The sequence below is a fragment of the Schistocerca cancellata genome, chromosome 3 (assembly GCF_023864275.1).
Source record: "Schistocerca cancellata isolate TAMUIC-IGC-003103 chromosome 3, iqSchCanc2.1, whole genome shotgun sequence".
Classification (NCBI taxonomy): Eukaryota; Metazoa; Arthropoda; class Insecta; order Orthoptera; family Acrididae; genus Schistocerca; species Schistocerca cancellata.
The window spans coordinates 766,187,263-766,205,951 of record NC_064628.1 but is presented as its reverse complement, the minus strand read 5'-3'; the positions used below and the strand labels follow the sequence as shown (position 1 = coordinate 766,205,951).

At 41.3% G+C, this 18,689-nt stretch overlaps 1 protein-coding gene across 2 annotated transcripts in view; it reads right to left on the bottom strand.

The window, feature by feature from the left end:
* LOC126175799 (A-kinase anchor protein 1, mitochondrial) overlaps positions 1–18,689 on the bottom strand; it is a 285,989-nt gene that overhangs the window by 198,320 nt on the left and 68,980 nt on the right. For both annotated transcript variants that reach the window (XM_049922782.1, XM_049922783.1), the window contains exon 2: positions 2,936–3,098. The gene's annotated coding sequence lies outside the window, so the exon portion shown is untranslated. The remainder of the gene's footprint in view (positions 1–2,935; positions 3,099–18,689) is intronic.

The window sequence follows — 18,689 nt, the reverse complement described above, 5'->3', positions numbered from 1 at the left end:
GAGAATAGAAAATCAATGCATACAAAAGGAACCAGCCAAACCTGCCGTTTCAAAAAAGGATTATAAGTCTAAGCGCTTTCTCCATACTGATAGTACTTGACATCAAGTAACTGTCTCCTTTCTCCGGAATCGAAGCGCAGTCTGAAACGCAGGCGACACACGAGAAGTGACGTCATGTCTGAGTCAGCGCTATGGGTCAAGGCCCAAACTGTCGTGTTCTATGAACACAGGTTACACAAGGTGACAGACTTACTGCAAGAAAAGCACCAGACCGAAAGTGCTTAAGGGCGCCTAATGCTGCGGCGATTATTGAGTTACTGATTGCGTTTAGTTTTTTTATGCCCCTAAAGAGGAAATTCTTCGAGACAGTTTTAACTTTTTAACTGTATAGCGATTCTAATTTTCAGCAACTGCACATATTATGTTACTTGCCTGAGCGGTTGTAAGAAATAATAATAAAAACGCCATCTTCCGAAATAGATTTTATTGTAGGAGAACGACGTAACGTAGAACGGCCACCTAGCAACATAAAACTTACACAAAATAATCAGTTCCGTCATAAAGAGAAATGAAATTCTGTGTGTCCCGAGGTGTAGAACAGCACTTACGCACGATAACCCAGAAGCCACACAGTCGTTGCCGGGGAGAAGTTGTCGCGCTTCTAACAAGCATTGCGTGCGTGTTGCAACACGCTTCGCTTCAAATCGACGTATACGTTGGCATTATATATTCGTGCTTGTTTCCTTGCCGAAGTTATTCCACTTTATTTCGGGACACGTAGGTGAGGGGCATTAGCTGTTCCTGGATTCTCAGTTGCTTCCAGTGGCAGAGTCCCGTGATCTTTGCTGCGCCTCTTTTCGTAACATGCTTTTTGTAAAGTACACGATGTGTGAACTTAGCGTAACATGTTAAAACTATATACCACGTCTGGAGTTGTGTATAATGTAATGGCTACCAGTCGAATTTTCCGAGCACCCTTCACAGACTCTGAAACTTCTGCTTGTCAGAGGTTTTCTTTTGCTGCTTTCAAACTCCGCAGACTGCGTCATAACGCTCAACAGTCCTGAATGATCCACGGAAAACTGGTACGCATTATTATTGCACAGTATCACACGAAAATCAAAACAACTAAAAATATTTTCAGAGAGGTGTTGCTGGATGTGCACAAAACATTAGGATATCACATTTAAGCCTACATTAAATGGAATACATAATTATACAAGATATTGATTAAATATCCTGCCGAATTAACCATCCCAATAGTTTCATAATCTGTAGCATCGCAGCACCGAAAGCAATTAAATAGAGTTCTGGAGAGCTGTCTGCTGATAATTCACAATCAACGACGCCAATTCGGCTCCAATTCACGCACGCGATAACAGTTCTAGGTCAGGCATGGAGTGCTTAGCCGGTACCACTTACGATCCAAGTGCGATACCAGCTTCCACACGTTTTACTTGGCAGAAATAGACAATCTGCAGTTGAGATTAGAACCTTTTTAAAATATAGTATCTAACCATAGTTATCAAAGAAAATCAAATATCATTCACAATAAAACCTACTGCCTTCTTAACATTACGAGATGCACTTGCTATCTCTCTTTATAGCACTCCATTGTCACAGTTGCTTCCATTCCACAGATTTCACTTTGCAATATGGATGCTTTCATGAAAACCTTATGCTGACGTTGAAGTCTAAATATTTACTTTTTCTTTTCTGGGTGATCTTAGATGTCCATTTTCGTTTATTTCTTTTAGTGTACACGCTCAGCGTAATTCTTTCCGTGTAGGATGGCTCAAATGGCTCTGAGCACTATGGGACTTAACATCTGAGGTCATCAGTCCCCTAGAACTTAGAACTACTTAAACCTAACTAACCTAAGGACATCACGCACATCCATCCCCGAGGCAGGACCGTAGCGGTCGCGCGATTCCAGACTGAAGCGCCTAGAATCGCTCAGCTACAACGAGCCGCCCCATGTAGGATGTATTTGACTTATTTCGATATCATATTTCTCCGCTTTTAAATTAATCTTCGTGCACCGTTTACAAAACTACCTTATAACACACTAAATAAACTAAACTGACAATTTTTTCCCGACTATTATGGTAAGATACGCCTCCAAAGCTGTGCGGTAAGCGTGTCTCTACAGGACTGAAACGAAGTGCACTCAGCCTCGTGTGGCCAATTAAGGAGCTACTGAATGAGAAGTAAGGGGCTCCAACATCTGGAACGCTAAGAACGGGTGGGAAAAAGATGTGCTGACCCCCTGGCGTCCATACCGCATCCAAATGACGCCATATGGTAGAGAATGACGCCTTGGCCGATCAACATAGCGTGGGCCTCGGCCTGACCGCCAGGTTAGTTACACTTCTATATTACCGCTATGACTCTGCAATCGCTTTCGGGAAGACGCGGTTTCAATCTCAGACCAGCCATTCAAATTTAGATTTTCCTAAATGCAACGAATCTTACTTCATTTCATAATTAGACTTCCGTTGTCACCAGCTGCTGTACCACACATGCAGCAGATACGTTTAATTACCTTAGAGGTGTATTAAATATCTTAATGTGTTCTTTAACTTGCCAGTGCAATTTACCTAACATCATTTTCGTTTTGTTTATACTGACCCTTAGCTTCTGTTTAGCCAGGTCATCACACATAATTATCAACATTAATTAAATGTCCTTGCCGATATCTGGCAGAAAGTTTTTTTCCACTTCTAATTTTTATCTCTTTACGTTATTTCTACATTATCTATCAATATGGAGAGAATAGGGAGCCTTGTCTGTTTCCTATCGTCTCTCTTCTTATTTATTTAATTTACGTAAAGAAGCAAAAAGAAAACTTATTTAAATAAAACGTAAATGACAGTTCGTTAAACTGTGCTATTCTGTTACTAGCGAAATAAAAATTCGCGGTCTTACAACTTACGTGTCAAGCGCCGCCTCGGCCGGCCCAACTGGAACGTCTGCGCAATAACACCGAAGACAAATTCTTCAGCAACAAATCACTTGACGTGCACACACACTTGCTGTGCGAATGGTCAGTAAGCAACCAGACCCGCCGCACAACGTTCGCGAACTGCCGTTAGGGTCTGCAAAAATCAATGATAACAGTTACAATTCCTTGTGCAACATCCTTAATAAATGGATCCTTGAATCGTCTAGTACACTACAAGGGAGGTGGGAGGGAGGGAGGAAAGGAGAGAGGGAAGGGGGGAGTGGCAGAGAGAGGGAGACACTCTTACGCCATGTTAGTGCAACGCTTACATATACCACCATTTACACATTAGATAGTGAAATTCAGTAATGGAAATATTGACCTTAACGTAATAAAGCACTCCACAGTTACATCAATGAAAGATGCAATTACTATTAGCACAAATGTAATAACGCAAAATGTAACTAAAAGACACTGGAAACCAATTGTAACAATTGACTATTTTAATAAGTAGAAATACAAGTAAATTATGTTACCCGAGAGCAGCTGATGAATCTTAAACGCAAGTGCACATAAAAATGATGCTTCAATGCTCTGCTGCCAAATTACATGTTAACACACACAAAGCAAAATCTTTCTAAGCCTGAAGCAGCAAAGCACGCTGCTATTTACGACTACGCAGTCAATATTAACTTCTGGGCGAACTGCGAAATAGCGTGAATAGAAGTACTGGAACACCAGTGCAACAACTACTTAGCCCGCTTGTCCTATCGTCGTAGCAATCTCCAGTCTTCTTCCATTTTTCTACAATGACAGACTGTAGGTGAAGATGAAAGCATCACAATGCTCAGTTAACATCTGTCCAATGTTACACAAAGGAAAGTGAGGACGCATTGTATCTTGTGTGCTGTCATCCATGCACTCTGGAGGGAGAGTAAAAGAGCTTGTTTTGGACAAGAATCTGGCTGGTGCTAGAGCAGTCGTCGTAGAGTGACTTTGCAGAACTGACGACTCTCCCCACTCCGTTAGCAACTGCAGACTGTCCAAATCCCTAAGTCTCATTTGAAGTATTGGTACCGACGATTTCTGAGTACGGATGTTAATTTCATTAGCGAACTGTCTCATCCATTTTTGTTTTGTTTTTCATCGCGCTTCAATAAAATTTCAAAAATGGCTCTGAGCACTATGGGACTCAACTGCTGAGGTCATTAGTCCCCTAGAACTTAGAACTAGTTAAACCTAACTAACCTAAGGACATCACAAACATCCATGCCCGAGGCAGGATTCGAACCTGCGACCGTAGCGGTCTTGCGGTTCCAGACTGCAGCGCCTTTAACCGCACGGCCACTTCGGCCGGCAATAAACTTTCAGTTGAACTTTTCGGAAATCTCGCCTTAGAAGCGTAAAAAAATATCTCGGCTCACTTTACTTCAAAAGGGTTCAAAAATGGCTCTGAGCACTATGGGACTTAACTGCTGTGGTCATCAGTCCCCTAGAACTTGGAACTACTTAAACCTAACTAACCTAAGGACATCACACACACCCATGCCCGAGGCAGGATTCGAACCTGCGACCGTAGCGGTCACGTGGTTCCAGACTGTAGCGCCTAGGACCGCTCGGCCACTTTACTTCGAAGTAGGTTTTATTTTCATATCTTCCTCTTATTATGTTAGCATATTTGATGTATGATACTATTTTAACTTTTAGTACATATACTATAAATAAATAGATAATTTATACACAAATAACCACAATCCCGGAATCGCTAGTTTCTGTAAGATACTGAAACAAATAGAGAGTGTTTACTCTGTAACTGTCATATTTGGTTTAATCGCCACCGTGGTAGCAATACATTAATTGCCCAAGTTCAGCATTTTCATTGTCTTTTTGAATCTGGCTATATCTAGGCTCTACAGTCCACAGTGTGGAGTTTACTGTACCACTAAAGAAGTCGGAGAGAAGAGTTTGTATTTGACTGCGAAAATCTTGACAATCCAAATAATCTTATTATGAAGCAAGTCCTGTTTACTACGGTTTAAATCATATTCAGTTTCTGAAATTTATCGAAGTCCTGAGACAGTTCTAGCAGTACGCAGGTGCCTCGGTTAGCTATTTTTTCAAATATCTATTTGGCGTCATTTTCTTTGGGTTTCCTTCTCAGTTCGCTATTTCGACACTCATTCAAGCAAATACATCTAGTATTCCACATTTTTTAATAACCCACAGTGCGAAGTGTGACTTGTGTGTGCGTATATCGGGACTTCCGTACATACGAAATTTATGACTCTATGCTTACCATAGTTGGTTTCATTAAATGCAGGGAGTTACAGTATCCTGCTTCTTACTCCTTATCTTTCAAAAGTGATCGTATTTCGGAGATTGAACGGTATTCGCAGACAGCAATAGTTCTTGGAACAGAAATGCGAAGGGATCTAGGAAAGTTCTGACACATCGCCTGTGCATTTCTCCTTTCCAAAATAATTTTCAGTACACGTCTAACATCTCTTGATCAGGCCCTTCTTTCCTTAAGTGTCTTCTAAACACTGGTCACACTTATCTTTCCAAGTCTGTAGGCGTTGTTCTCCGAAAAAAAATCTTTGATTCGAGTTGTTACTTGTGGAAACACACAAAAATTACCTTGATATGACTGGGGCAATTTCAATGCACAAGAGTTTTGAAACCGATTAGTTAAATCTTTAGTACTCATTTTAAACAGATGAACTGCAGCACTGTAATGACGGGATGACCCAGTGAGTATACGCCTTGGACGGTCCGCTTTTCATAGACCATGGAACTTTAGAATGACTATGTACCGCACACTTCTTCCCAATCACCTTATTTTTCTTTCAGTCATCATACGTTACAATCCATTACAGCAAAGGAAACAGTCCCATTCCCAATGAGATTTTCGAGCTGCTGCAGATGCACCTTCTTCTTCAAACACTCCCTTCCTGCTTTGCGAATTGTTAGGGGCATCGTAGAAGAAACGCCTTATTCCGTTGTTCATAAAAATAATATTCGTAGAGAGAGATCCACCACTTTCGCGTTAACTGAACATTTCTTTGCACTAAAGCACAACGTGTATCTACGTCTATGACAAGAATGATAGGTGAGCTTCAGCGTTTGGATACAGTGCTCCATACTTGTTCTCTATTTAATATGTAACGAGAACCAATACTCTTTGCAGATAAGCATTAAAATGTAAAGTACAGATCGATATCACTTTAAATGGAATTACGAGCGTTGTCCAGAAAGTAAGTTCCGATCGGTCGCGAAATGGAAACCACTGGGAAAATCCGGTAAAGCTTTTCACAGATGTGTTGGGCAGTATCTCCAGTATGCCCGTCGATCGTGTCGCGACACTCTTTCCAGTTTTGAGTGAACAGTGAACACGTAAAGATGTGTAGGGAATAGTGTCTCCCACCAAATATGAGGGCCTTAGTTAGAGATTTAGCCTGTGTCATGCAGCCCACATACGACTGTCGAGCAGTTCCTTCTTCAGGACAATTCTCGGCCGCACACTGCAGGGGCAATGAAGACGCTCCTGCAGCATTTCCGATGACAAGTGTTTGATCACCCACAATACAGTCCGTAACTGGCTCCCCCTGAGTCTCATCTATCCTCACAAGAACCGCTGGCTATGAAGACAAAATTTTTCCACAGACAACGAGCTGCAGACCAGTGCAGATAACTGGCCGAAAGTAAAGGCGGCTCTTTTCTATGACGAGGATATTGGAAAGTTGATGCAACACTACGACAAAACTAGAAGTTGGAGCGGCGACTATATAGAGAAATATGTGGAACGTGTACCTAACTGTTGCAAATAAAACGTTTCTGATTTTCACTGTGGTTTCCATTTCGCGACCGATCGGATCTTACTTTCTGGACAACCCTCGTATTACATGATATTCCGCAAGTGATACGCTATAAATCATAAATATGGTAAATAGGGAAAATTGGTAAGACGGTTATAAATTTTTGCCTGCAACTGTATGCAAGAATGTAAACTGGAGTCAATACTTTCTGCGGCGTATACAGCAGTTTCTGCAACTGGCGTAATTGAGAGTTCTGAGACAAAGAAACAACTAAGTTATCATGTTATGTATGTTTTTCAATCGCTGTTGCGGCAATGAACAATATGCGAGGGTAATTTATCGTTTACAAAAGCTCTTGTCATTGCCCTGAACTATTGGGGATGTGTGGTGCTCTTTAGATTTGTAACACGTACGCTCTTTAATTTAATTTGAAAATAATCCATTACTGTTTATTTATTTATTTTTGAGCTATAGACTGCAGCCCAACAGCGTGTGTATTGCCATCACCATCTACTTATGTATCACGTTCAAGGACGTAGTAGAAATACAGGGTGGGTTAAAAGTCGGTACCCACCGTAACCTAACTGAATAAAAAACAAACAATTGGAATTATGAAATAACTGAACGGAAGCTACAAGATTATTTCTCGAATTGTTGTCAATCTCTGTTGGTACATTTTGTCAGACGACATGGGACGTTTACAAATACTTGCGTACACAGTCATTTATTAGGATCAATGTCTGCAAATGCGTTGTAAATAGCTTCTTTCAAGTCCGCAATTGTTTGTGGTTTTGTAGTATACACTTTAGCATAACCCCAAAAGAAGAAACCCATTGGTGTAACGTCAGGAAATCTGGGAGGCATTTTTATTGCTCCTAGCCGTCCAATAACCAAATACCTCACCAACGTAGTTTCACAAAGCTGTTGCGTAATGCGGTGGGGCTGCATCATGTTGAAAGTAAAATGAGTTGATGTCGTAGGTTATTTGTAGTACCTGAATGGCACTGGTTGTTAACATTTCCGAGTAGTTTTCTCCGGTTACTGTTCTATCAAACACCCGAGGTCCAATTACTCCATGGCATGAGATACCACCCGAAACGGTAACACCAGATTGACTTAACTTCCTCTCGTAAACAATTATATGGTTTTCTGTATAACAGTATGTACAGTTGTGTTTATTGACTGAGTTGAAATTATTATTCCACTCATTTCTTATTAAATCGAAACTTAAAAAGAAAAAAATCTTTTCTTTTTTTCATTAGAACAGATCTGCGCAACAGGTTAGAATCAGCGATGACCAATGTCAAAGATGTCTGATTTCAATGCAGTGCACTTTGGCGTCTGTATCTATAATTATCACAAAGAAAATTAAGGTAACGTTTTCAGTGGGTTACGATGGGTAGTGACTTTTGTCCCACTCTGTATAATTAATAGAAAGTTGTTATGACGAATTAATTCCATAAATGCTGTTTACGAGAGAATCAAAGTATACCCCCAACGAAACTAACAGTGGCAACTCTCACCTGGAGGGATGCAGATGTGACATCACTGTGGACGAGAATTTTCGACGTAGGCCTAATTTGGCTATGTGAACTTCCCGACTGTAGTGTTTCCGACCAATTTGTAGGTGTCGCAGGCATCATGGCACTACCGACCAACAGCTTTCGCATCATGCGTTTTCCGACCACAGCCTTCCTCACTGCTGATTTACGGCAGTCTTTCACAATCAGTCACTGTCTGTCAGGCTGTGCTCTCGCTGACAGCCTTTCTTTCCGAATAGTTTCGTATGCCTAAGGTGCTAGATTTTTGTACACTGTGTATAATGAAAATAATTACAATAACGGAAGCGAAGAGGATGTCTTCTCAGACATTGTCTTCGCTACTGTATGCACAGAAAATGTGATAAATGTACGAACTGGCCGTGAGTGAATTCCGAACTAGGGCCGTGGCCGTTTAAAAATTGTAAATGCCAGAATCAAGGCTCAACAGCAACATTCTTGTCCATCTGACGAAGCAGATGTGCAGGTTAAGACACGGATGCATAACTACCGGAAAAGAGCCCACAAAAAATAGAGTACCTGTTTTCCAAATTTTTAAAGAGCAATATCAAGAGTTGAAAGTAAAGCTTTAGTTTTAATCGCAAATATTCCAAAGTATAAGAACTCCAAGACTGCATTGCGTAAAGCAAGAAAGGAAGCAATTGGGACGACCCAGAAACCTGGCACTAGTTCGGAGATTCAACTGAGCGGCATCATTTTGAAATTAACTGAAGGTAATAGTGTTTTTTTGAAAACTGACGATGGATCTGTTCCTGACCAAAGGGTCCTGATATTCGGTTGTGAATACACCGAGAAAATCCTGTGTAAGAATGGACTTGTTCTTATGAACGGGACATTTGGCAGTTGTTCGAAAAAATTCTAAACAACCGTACACCATACACGTTGACATCGGAAGCACAGGAGGAGAGACGACGGTATTTCCTGTTTTATTTACTTTGATTCCAGACAAAACTCGAAATACATAAGAAAATCTTTTTTTCTGGATTGAAAAATAAGATTCCTGGGTGGTCACCGGAAACTGCAGTGCTAGACTTTGGAACATCCATTTCCGGTTTAAATTTTCACTCCAATCAATGTCCATGGAAGAAAATATAAGAAATGGTAACGAAGGAATACAGAGATAGACGAGAAGTCCTATTATTTTGCTCCATGCGTGCTGCAGTGGCACATTTTCCACCAAACAGTGTTGATGAAGCGCAGATGATTAAAATGGAGGAAATGCCCAGTGGAGAAAAGGTCATGAAATACACTGATTATAGAGTCAACCAAAGGATGGGAAATCCTATCATACCAATGGTGGCAGTTTTTAACCAATGCACAGGATGACGAATGCTGACGAAGATTGGCGTGGGAAATTAAACTCAACAAACGAAAAGCGTCTCAACGTATACTTTCTGATAAATAAGCTAAGGACGAAGCTGTAAATATTTGAAATTAAAAAGGATTCTATTGCCCCACCTCTTCAAAAAGGGAAGAAAAAGATACATATATTTTGACGAAAGGTTAGAAGACATAAGAATAACGACTCGGGGGATTTAAGATTATTTTCAAAATTTGGCTTTCTTACAGAAAATTGAGTGAGAACATAAAATTCATAAAATATGACAAGAAGTTTAATCACTTTCTGCAGTAATCTTGTATATATAAAAAAGATAAAAATAAGAATAAACTTTTAAAAATGCCTCTGCGCAGCCAGTCGAAGCCTGGATAAAATGTAAAGGGGTGTTGGATAAAATGTAAAGGGGTGTTCTTATTACAATACGGTTGACCTGCCTTACTGTTGCGCCTTCCTTTGACTGTCGAGATGCACGCTGCTAAAATACTTGTAGTCGGGAACAGCAGGTTTACTTCACGGTCGAAAAACCAACGGTGGAAAGTCCACAACATCCGTTAATTTTCAGTAAACGCGTGGCGCTGTTTCATTAATGAGTAAACTAATTAGCACAGTTTTTGCGGAGAACCGAGTGGAACACGGCATTTACGTTTCCCAAAAACCCTTTACCTGGAGTAATTCGTGGATGTGGCTTTGACGTTAATGACTGGAATTTAGCTGCAATGGGACAGAGCCCCGGCACATTTCGAACGATCAGTGCTACAGTATCACTATGAAGCCCTGCCCTGGGCATTGGATCGATCGCGACAATGTACGAGGGTTGACCGAGAAGTAATACCTCCACCTTCGTAACTCTTCAACAGTTGGCAGCCTTGGTGTGCGACAGGTACTGGCTTGTTCCGTAGCCTCTTCTCTACAGCTTCAGTTGGAGGGAAGCCTTAGCACTGTATGGTTGTGTTGTTACAGTGTTAAGTATGGAACCCTGCGCAGACGGCCGGTCGGTCAATGCGATTTAAGCAACGTGCAGTCCTTGAATTATTGACAGGAGAAGGTGTCACCCCAAAGGGGATTCATCAGAGAATGAAATCAGTTTATGGTGATTGTGTTGATGTGAGTACTGTGCGTCGTTGGGCGAGTAAGTTTAAAGATGTTAAGGCGGGAACATCTGACCTGCAAGACAAACAGTTGGACGTCTTGTAATAACAACCACAGAGTTTCAGAAGCAAAATGTTGACAGATTGATTCAGAACGATCGTCGTATCACTCAGAGAGAAACTGCAAGCACAATCGGCATTTCACAAGAACATGTGGGTCACATTATTGCTTGACTTGGGTATCGGAAGATCTGTGGACGATGGATACCCCGGATGCCGACTCCTGAAATGAAAGTGCACAGGAACTCCTCTTGCATTACGAGAATGAAGACGCACAGTACTCACATCAACACAATCACCATAAATTGCTTTCATTTTCTGATGAATCTGCTTTGGGGTGACTGCTGACAAGAATTCAACGACTGCACGTTGCTTAAATCGCATTGGCCGACCGTTTGCGCAGGGTTCCATACTTTACACTGTTAACTACACCCGTTCAATTCTAAGGCTTCCCGCCAACTGGAGCTGTAGAGAAGAGGCCACGGAACAAGCCAGTACATGCCGCATACCAATGCCGCCAACTGTTGAAGAGTTACGAAGGCGGAGGCATTACTTTTCAGTCAACCCTCGTAGTTGCTATGGTCACTAAGTTTACTACAGTCTCTGGTAACTTCGTCATCGATAAGATGTTAAACCCTAATCTTCTGTCCTTGCTGTTGGCAAGGGCACCAGGTGTTTCCCCAGACTATTCAAAGGCTTATGTCTACAAGTAAAAAGTGTGAACAAGTTCAAATAACTTGCTCGCGTTTTAAATGTGTGTGTGTGTGTGTGTGTGTGTGTGTGTGTGTGTGTGTGTGTGTGTGTGTGAGTGAGTGAGTGCACGCGCGCAGTCAATAAGAAAGTGGATATATCTAAGATTAGCAGCTGAACAAAGTACATACAAGCTGTAAAATACACTGAGATTGGTGATGTGGCATCTTTGAAAAAGAGTTGCCAATTATTTTGACAACAAAACTTAACGATCGCCTACATCGTTCCAGAGCCTGACAGTTGAAATTATTATTTGCGTCTCGAAAACTAATGACAAGAGATCACTTGATATCGCTTCATCACCAGTCATATTCCAGGAATAATCTTTCACTCTGTAGCAGAGAGTGCATTCTTCCTGGCAGATACTACTGTATGCCGGAAACGGATACGAAAGAATGGCTCTATTTTCTCGAGCTTTGCAAAAAATTTACTTTAATCATTATGCAAGTTGAACCTGCGGGATGTGGTTAAAATAGCGGATTCTTTGTACTGATGCTGCAACTACCGATCGCTATGTACACCTTTCTTTGCAGGCAAAATGTAAATAAATTTTTCAAAACACTTGTTCTGTTTACAAAAAGGATGCCAGGCCATGTTTACTCTTCATTATTTCTCTTCGTTTCCTGTCTATCCACGGCCTGGGTTTCACTGCCCTAAAAACAGAAGTTCAACGACTATGTATGTGACTATAAGGGTAATTTATACTAATTTCTTTTCGATGCATTAATTATACGGGGTGGGGCAACTAAAAGTGGTCGAGACGAGTAGCAGTATTAACGAAGGAGGAAAAGACCTACACTTATTTCTAAAAGGATGGAGAAACTGCCCATACAGCCGGCCGAACCTTGGAGCACATTTACAGAGTCTTCACGCCTGACAGAGTTGTTAAGCAGAGGTCAGCCTGGTCGCGGCAGTAGATGCTCACCCGGATCATCTGACGTGCCAGTGTGCGATTACTTTGTGTGGGGAACCCTCAAGTCTTCAAGAACTGCAAAAGAACATTTTGGATGAGACTGCAGCAGTCCAGCTTCGATCCGCCTTCATCAACTTGCTGACCAGGGCCCAAAAGTGCCAAAACATGAATGCACCGTCAACATCCCCTGAAGTCATGTTAGTACTTTATTTCCATTCATCTGCTGCGTTTCTTTGTACTCTGGAACTCTGTTCTCCGGGCCACTTTTATTTGCCCGACACTGCACATTATTTTAGTCTCAAGCCTATCTCCAGACACTTTCTCTTAAGTTATTCGGCGGAAGTTTTTACGTAATAGAGGCGCACACAGTGTTCCATCCCCAGAACAAAGCTGGGTCACGCATGTTTTATTGATATATTCCTCCTCCTTTTCCTGGTTTAAAAATCTGAAAACTTTCTGTAGAGCGGCTGAGAATTGTTTGGTGATATAGAACAACATCGCCCGACTCGCCTTTTAATTCTGATGTTCCTATTACTTCGACGGAATCTGCTCTAAGCTGTAGCACTGCTGTACATATTTTTCAGTATATACTTCAATGCTACAACTTTCATTAGACTTCATTTTGATAGGGTGAAATTCAGAGTTAATAGGGGAGAGGACCACATATGAAAATTAAGCAAATGGTCTGTTCACATTTGAACATGCACAGTAGCTGATTTTGACTTTTTTTTATCCCAATCTTATACCATAAACATTTCTCGTGACGTACGTACAGAGAGAGCTCAAAACATTTAATATATCTTCCACTGTCGGTGAAAAAATAATACCTTTTCCTGTTTAATATAAAAAAATGACACATTCAGTAGTTGACACATTAATTTCAGTGAATAATCTTTTCCCATAGATTTTCTTCAATTATAAAGCCCGAAATGTTACGAACGAACAGGCACCAACTACATATAGACATTGAAGCATAGCACAAATGTATGGCTGGCCTTCAGTCACTATAACTAAAATAGTCGATTTCGTTACTGCCCATACCAAACATGTTGTGGGGCACTGGAAGGGGTTGGGTGATGGCTGTTGCGCAGATTGTTGTTCTGCTGACATCTACAACAACGGTTGATTGACTGTAATGCTGTGCTGCGTCGCTCTTCGTTGCGTGTAACATTATAACGCCGCAGAACGGCTTCGGTCAACCACGAATGCGACGTCAGCGCAATCCCCACCCACAACCTACCAGACCAGCACAGAGAGGAAGGCAGGGCTGAGTTCAACGACCTAACGTCGAGGTCATTAGGAGAATGGAGCAACTGCGTAATGGATCTGACAAGGTTAAGCTTATCCAGTACGGATACTTTAGAACCCCCGACTGTTAATTGAATGTAAATACATAAATCTGCAACCAGTCATTTTTTTGAATAGGTATTTATTATTCCATGAACCGGTTTTCGAACCTTCTCACGCTTTAAAGCGTGTTCCATCTTCTTGTCACAGAGACTGCAATCAACACTATGCTAGAAATAGTGATGTAACTTCCGGAAAACCAGCTGAAGATGAACCTGAGAAGGTTCGAAAACCTGTTCATGGAATAACAAATACCTATTCAAAAAAGTGACTGGTCGCAGGTTTATGTATTTACAATCTGACAAGGATTTGGGAGAAAATCCAATTTGGCCTTGTTGAAGGAAGCTTCCAGGTATATGTCTTGTAATAGTTAGGCAAATCTTTAGAAAATTATAATCACGAAGGATAAACGAGGAATTGAACCCCGCACCTGAACCCCGCACCTCCCGAGTACGTCCCTTGCGAACTGTTGTATTTCTACAAGTTAATGATTGTTCCATAATGACTTTGATAGCGGAGGTGCGAACAAATCAAATTTAGGGCCACAAAATCTGTTTTATTATTTCGTTTATCATCTAGTGCGCCATGATTTATAGATCGATGGACAGATTCCCATGTGGCTCCAGTTCTGCTTTTCACTTTGAAAATCTAGATTACTTGTATGCTCCCCCACACAATGACTTCGCATAAGGGGGGTTGGCTGGGGGGGGGGGGGGGGGGCAGCGGCCCGGAACCGCCTATGACCTGAATGAAATTACACATGACCTAGTTGCCACGTAGTGAAATTGAAAGATATTTTCAGTCATGCAACGAAAGCACTACCATCAATCAGAACGCCAACAATAGATTTAAACTTTCATACATCCATAGCACTATCAGCTATTGCGAATACTTTTTTTAACCAAGACACATTGTTGGCCTTACTTGGGCTCAGTTGTTCTTTTTAATCATTTCAGTGCTTATTTGCGGTTGAATTTAGTAGTAAATGCTACCGTTTATTGTTTTTGTGCTGTTGTGATACTTTGTAATTATGGATAAATTTGTAGTAGAAAGAAGAAGAAAACCGATTCTGATTCGTCTACTAGTGTTATTAAAAATATGTACGGCACTACTGTAACAGCCTAATCCCCTATCTATAGCAGTTTAATTTTAGTACTGGAGTCATTATTTGTAGCATGTTAGAACTATGTGATTGCAATATTACAGTATTTTACAAGGCAACGAAGCGGTAAATATCATAACAAGTAACATTTAATTAAAATGAGTGCATAAAAATACACTTGTAATTTGGGTGTGTCGCCCAAAAATCGCGTATATCAACAAAAATATCACCGAAATGTCGATGGTTGCACTCCTTTAAAAAATTTACTCCATATTTTATCAGTAGCAGCCAAAATGGCAAAATATCGCATATCTGACTGCCCAGCGGAACTCTGTTATGTCGGCCAGAGTGGCCGTGCGGTTCTCGGCGCTACAGTCTGGAGCCGAGCGACCGCTACGGTCGCAGGTTCGAATCCTGCCTCGGGCATGGATGTGTGTGATGTCCTTAGGTTAGTTAGGTTTAATTAGTTCTAAGTTCTAGGCGACTGATGACCTCAGAAGTTAAGTCGCATAGTGCTCAGAGCCATTTGAACCATTTAAACTCTGTTATGAAAATCAGTTCCGATATGGAACGATGGGAGGGATTTGTGGAGAGCGGATGGCGTATTGGATGACAGTATATTCCGTATTCGTTTGTTTCTAAAAGATTTTTTTCAGCGGGCTGCTTGAATTCGGCCGAGCCGACATCGCCCTTCATCCCTCCCTCCTCCTAAGGTCCAAAATACTGGTGATCAAAAAGTCAGTATAAATTTGAAAACTGAATAATCACGGAATAATGCGGATAGAGAGGTACAAATTGACACACATGCTTGGAATTACATAGGGTTTTATTAAAACCAAAAAAATAGAAAAGTATAAAAAATGTCCGACAGATGGCGCTTCATCTGGTAAGAATAGCAATAATTAGCATAACAAAGTAAGACAAAGCAAAGATGATGTTCTTTACAGGAAATGCTCAATATGTCCACCATCATTCCTTAACAATAGCTGTAGTCGAGGAATAATGTTGTGAACAGCACTGTAAAGCATGTCCGGAGTTATGGTGAGGCATTGGCGTCGGATGTTGTCTTTCCATCCCTAGAGATGTCGGTCGATCCCGATACACTTGCGACTTCAGGTAACCCCAAAGCCAATAATCGCACGGACTGAGGTCTGGGGACCTGGGAGGCTAAGCATGACGAAAGTGAGCACACGATCATCACCAAACGACGCGCGCAAGAGATCTTTCACGCGTCTAGCAATATGGGGTGGAACGCCATCCTGCATAAACATCGTACGTTCCAGCAGGTGTTTATCAGCCAGGCTGGGGATAATGCGATTCTGTAACATATCGGCGTACCTCTCACCCGTCATGGTAGTATTTTTGCTGTCCAACGCCATCTGCCAGACATTTTGTGAACTTTTTTTTGTTCTAATAAAACCCCATGTCATTCCAAGCATGTGTGTCAATTTTTACCTCTCTATCTGCATTATTCCGTGGTTTATTAAGTTTTCAAATTTATACTGACTTTTTGATCACCCAGTATATTTACGCTCTTATAATACTACAACAACAGAACTCAGCAAATCCATACACAATTAAATCCACGAATATGTACCCATTAATGACTAAACATGTACCATTGAAGGAAAAACATACCATGTCAGAATTCAATCTTCTGTTGTGATGTATTTTATTTTATAATAATGTACAACAATCAGTTTTTCCAAAATTTCCACCGTGTCGAGGCGGCTGAGCTAGCAGACCCAGGATTCGGGAGACGAGGAGGTTTGCATTTATCCTTGAAAATGGTTTTCAGTGGTTTCCCATTTTCAGTTTAGGCAAATGGCCAGGTTAGTCCCTTGCTACAGGCCACAGTTAATTTCTTCCGAACACCTTTCTATCCTGACAGTTTCCAATTCCCATAAAGATGCGCATCCCCTTCGCTTAAATAAAAAGAGCTGCATCGAAGGCGAGCCGAGCATCTCTTCGGAGACATTCGGCGCCAAAAGCCGTACGATAAATATATAATAATCCAAAAGCTCCTCATTTAGATTGATGCATTTTCTCCCGGCATTATTCTTTAATGCACAATATGATCTTTCTTACAATACAAGAAGTGACAGAGGTACATTTAAGAGAGATAATTTGGGAAAGTGTAAGACTGTATAATTCCAGATCCTTTGCATTTTCGCAACCTGAAATTACTCTAGCATCTCCGTCGAACAGAGATCTCTCTATTCCAAAAGCCAAGTCGGTAATAATCACGATGTCCCAGAAAATTAGAGCTCGTGCATTTCAGATCACTTCCTCAGCTCAAATCCAGACTGACAGACGAAGAGTGTAAAATGACCTTGGATGGGGAAGGGAGATGGCGCTCCTCACAAGGGGAACTCACCATCGCACCCCCTAAGATTTAGTGGACAGATGGCTCAGTGGATAGCCCGTCTAAAACTGAACAAAGATCAAGCATGAAAACAGGAAGAAGATGTACTGAACTGCGAAAATAAAGGAAAATAGAAACGGCGAACGGTCAAAAGACAAGAATTCCAATACAGAGAGCAGCGTAAAACAGCATCGGCGTCGTGGCTAAATGGTCACGGTGTTTGACTATTATGCGAGCGAGGCGTGTTCAAACCTCTATCGCGCCTTTCCTTTTCATACCATTATGAACTGACCGTCCGATCACTGAAATTTTTGTTTCTTTTCTGTAGTCTTGGCAGTTGTCATACTATACACTGATTATAGAATATAAGTCATCTGGTAAGAATACGTTACCGCCGCAAGTAAACATGATGAATAGTGAGAGAAGGCGAGATACCACATAGACGTCTCACAGAAATGAAAACAACAAATAGACGATTGTGAACTATGTTACAACAAAGGAATTCAAGAGTCAAAACTTCAAAAAACGGAACGCAACTTCAGAAACGTTTGATACATGTGTTTCGACAGAGCACAGAGAAACTGTGCGATTGTGAAACTGTTACGTTCATTTGTTGCAGCTTACCTGACAAACTATTATGTTTTCATCACACGAACACGTAGATCAGACAAGGAGGCATATCTCACTCACTTACCAGGTGTACTAATTAGGTGCGTCGGTAAGAGATTCGTATCATTTGACACACGTACTGTCACTAATGCCGGGTATTACATACCAGACGTGTTTTCCGGTGGAGGATTCGGTTGACTTGTCGCCTTGTCATCAAACATTTGCGGTTCCCATTCGAAAGCCACTTCCTTTCGGCTGCTAATAAGAGTAGTTGTGCAGAAACAACTGTCATTATAGGTCCGTTCCTTACACCTCGCTGTTGCAAACGGACCTTATACAACGACACAGACACAAATCTGAACACAGCGAACAGCACAGAGAAAATTAGCACGAGGGAGAGTTGAACACGGGTCGCCCTCATGGCAGTCCAACACCGTGAGCATTTAACCACAATGCCATTGCTTTTTACGCTGCCCTATATTGCACTTCTTGTCGTTCTACCGTTCACTGTCTCGATTTTCTGGGGAGTTTCCCTCGTCAGTAACGAGATTATATCTCCGTTTGGTGAAAACAACGAGGCTAGTTTCGAATAAAATGGATTATTGTTCTTTATGCAAATTTTCAGAATAAATGGAAGCCACGAGTCTTTGTAAGTTCCTCTTTAAAAAATCATCATCCCCCCCCCCCCCCTCCCTTTTGACAAAATCCTGGTTACATCTTTGTCACACAAACTTGCAATTCATTTTGCAATCTGTGCTCCCAACACTCTCTTTCGATATTAATCGAACCTGTATGCTA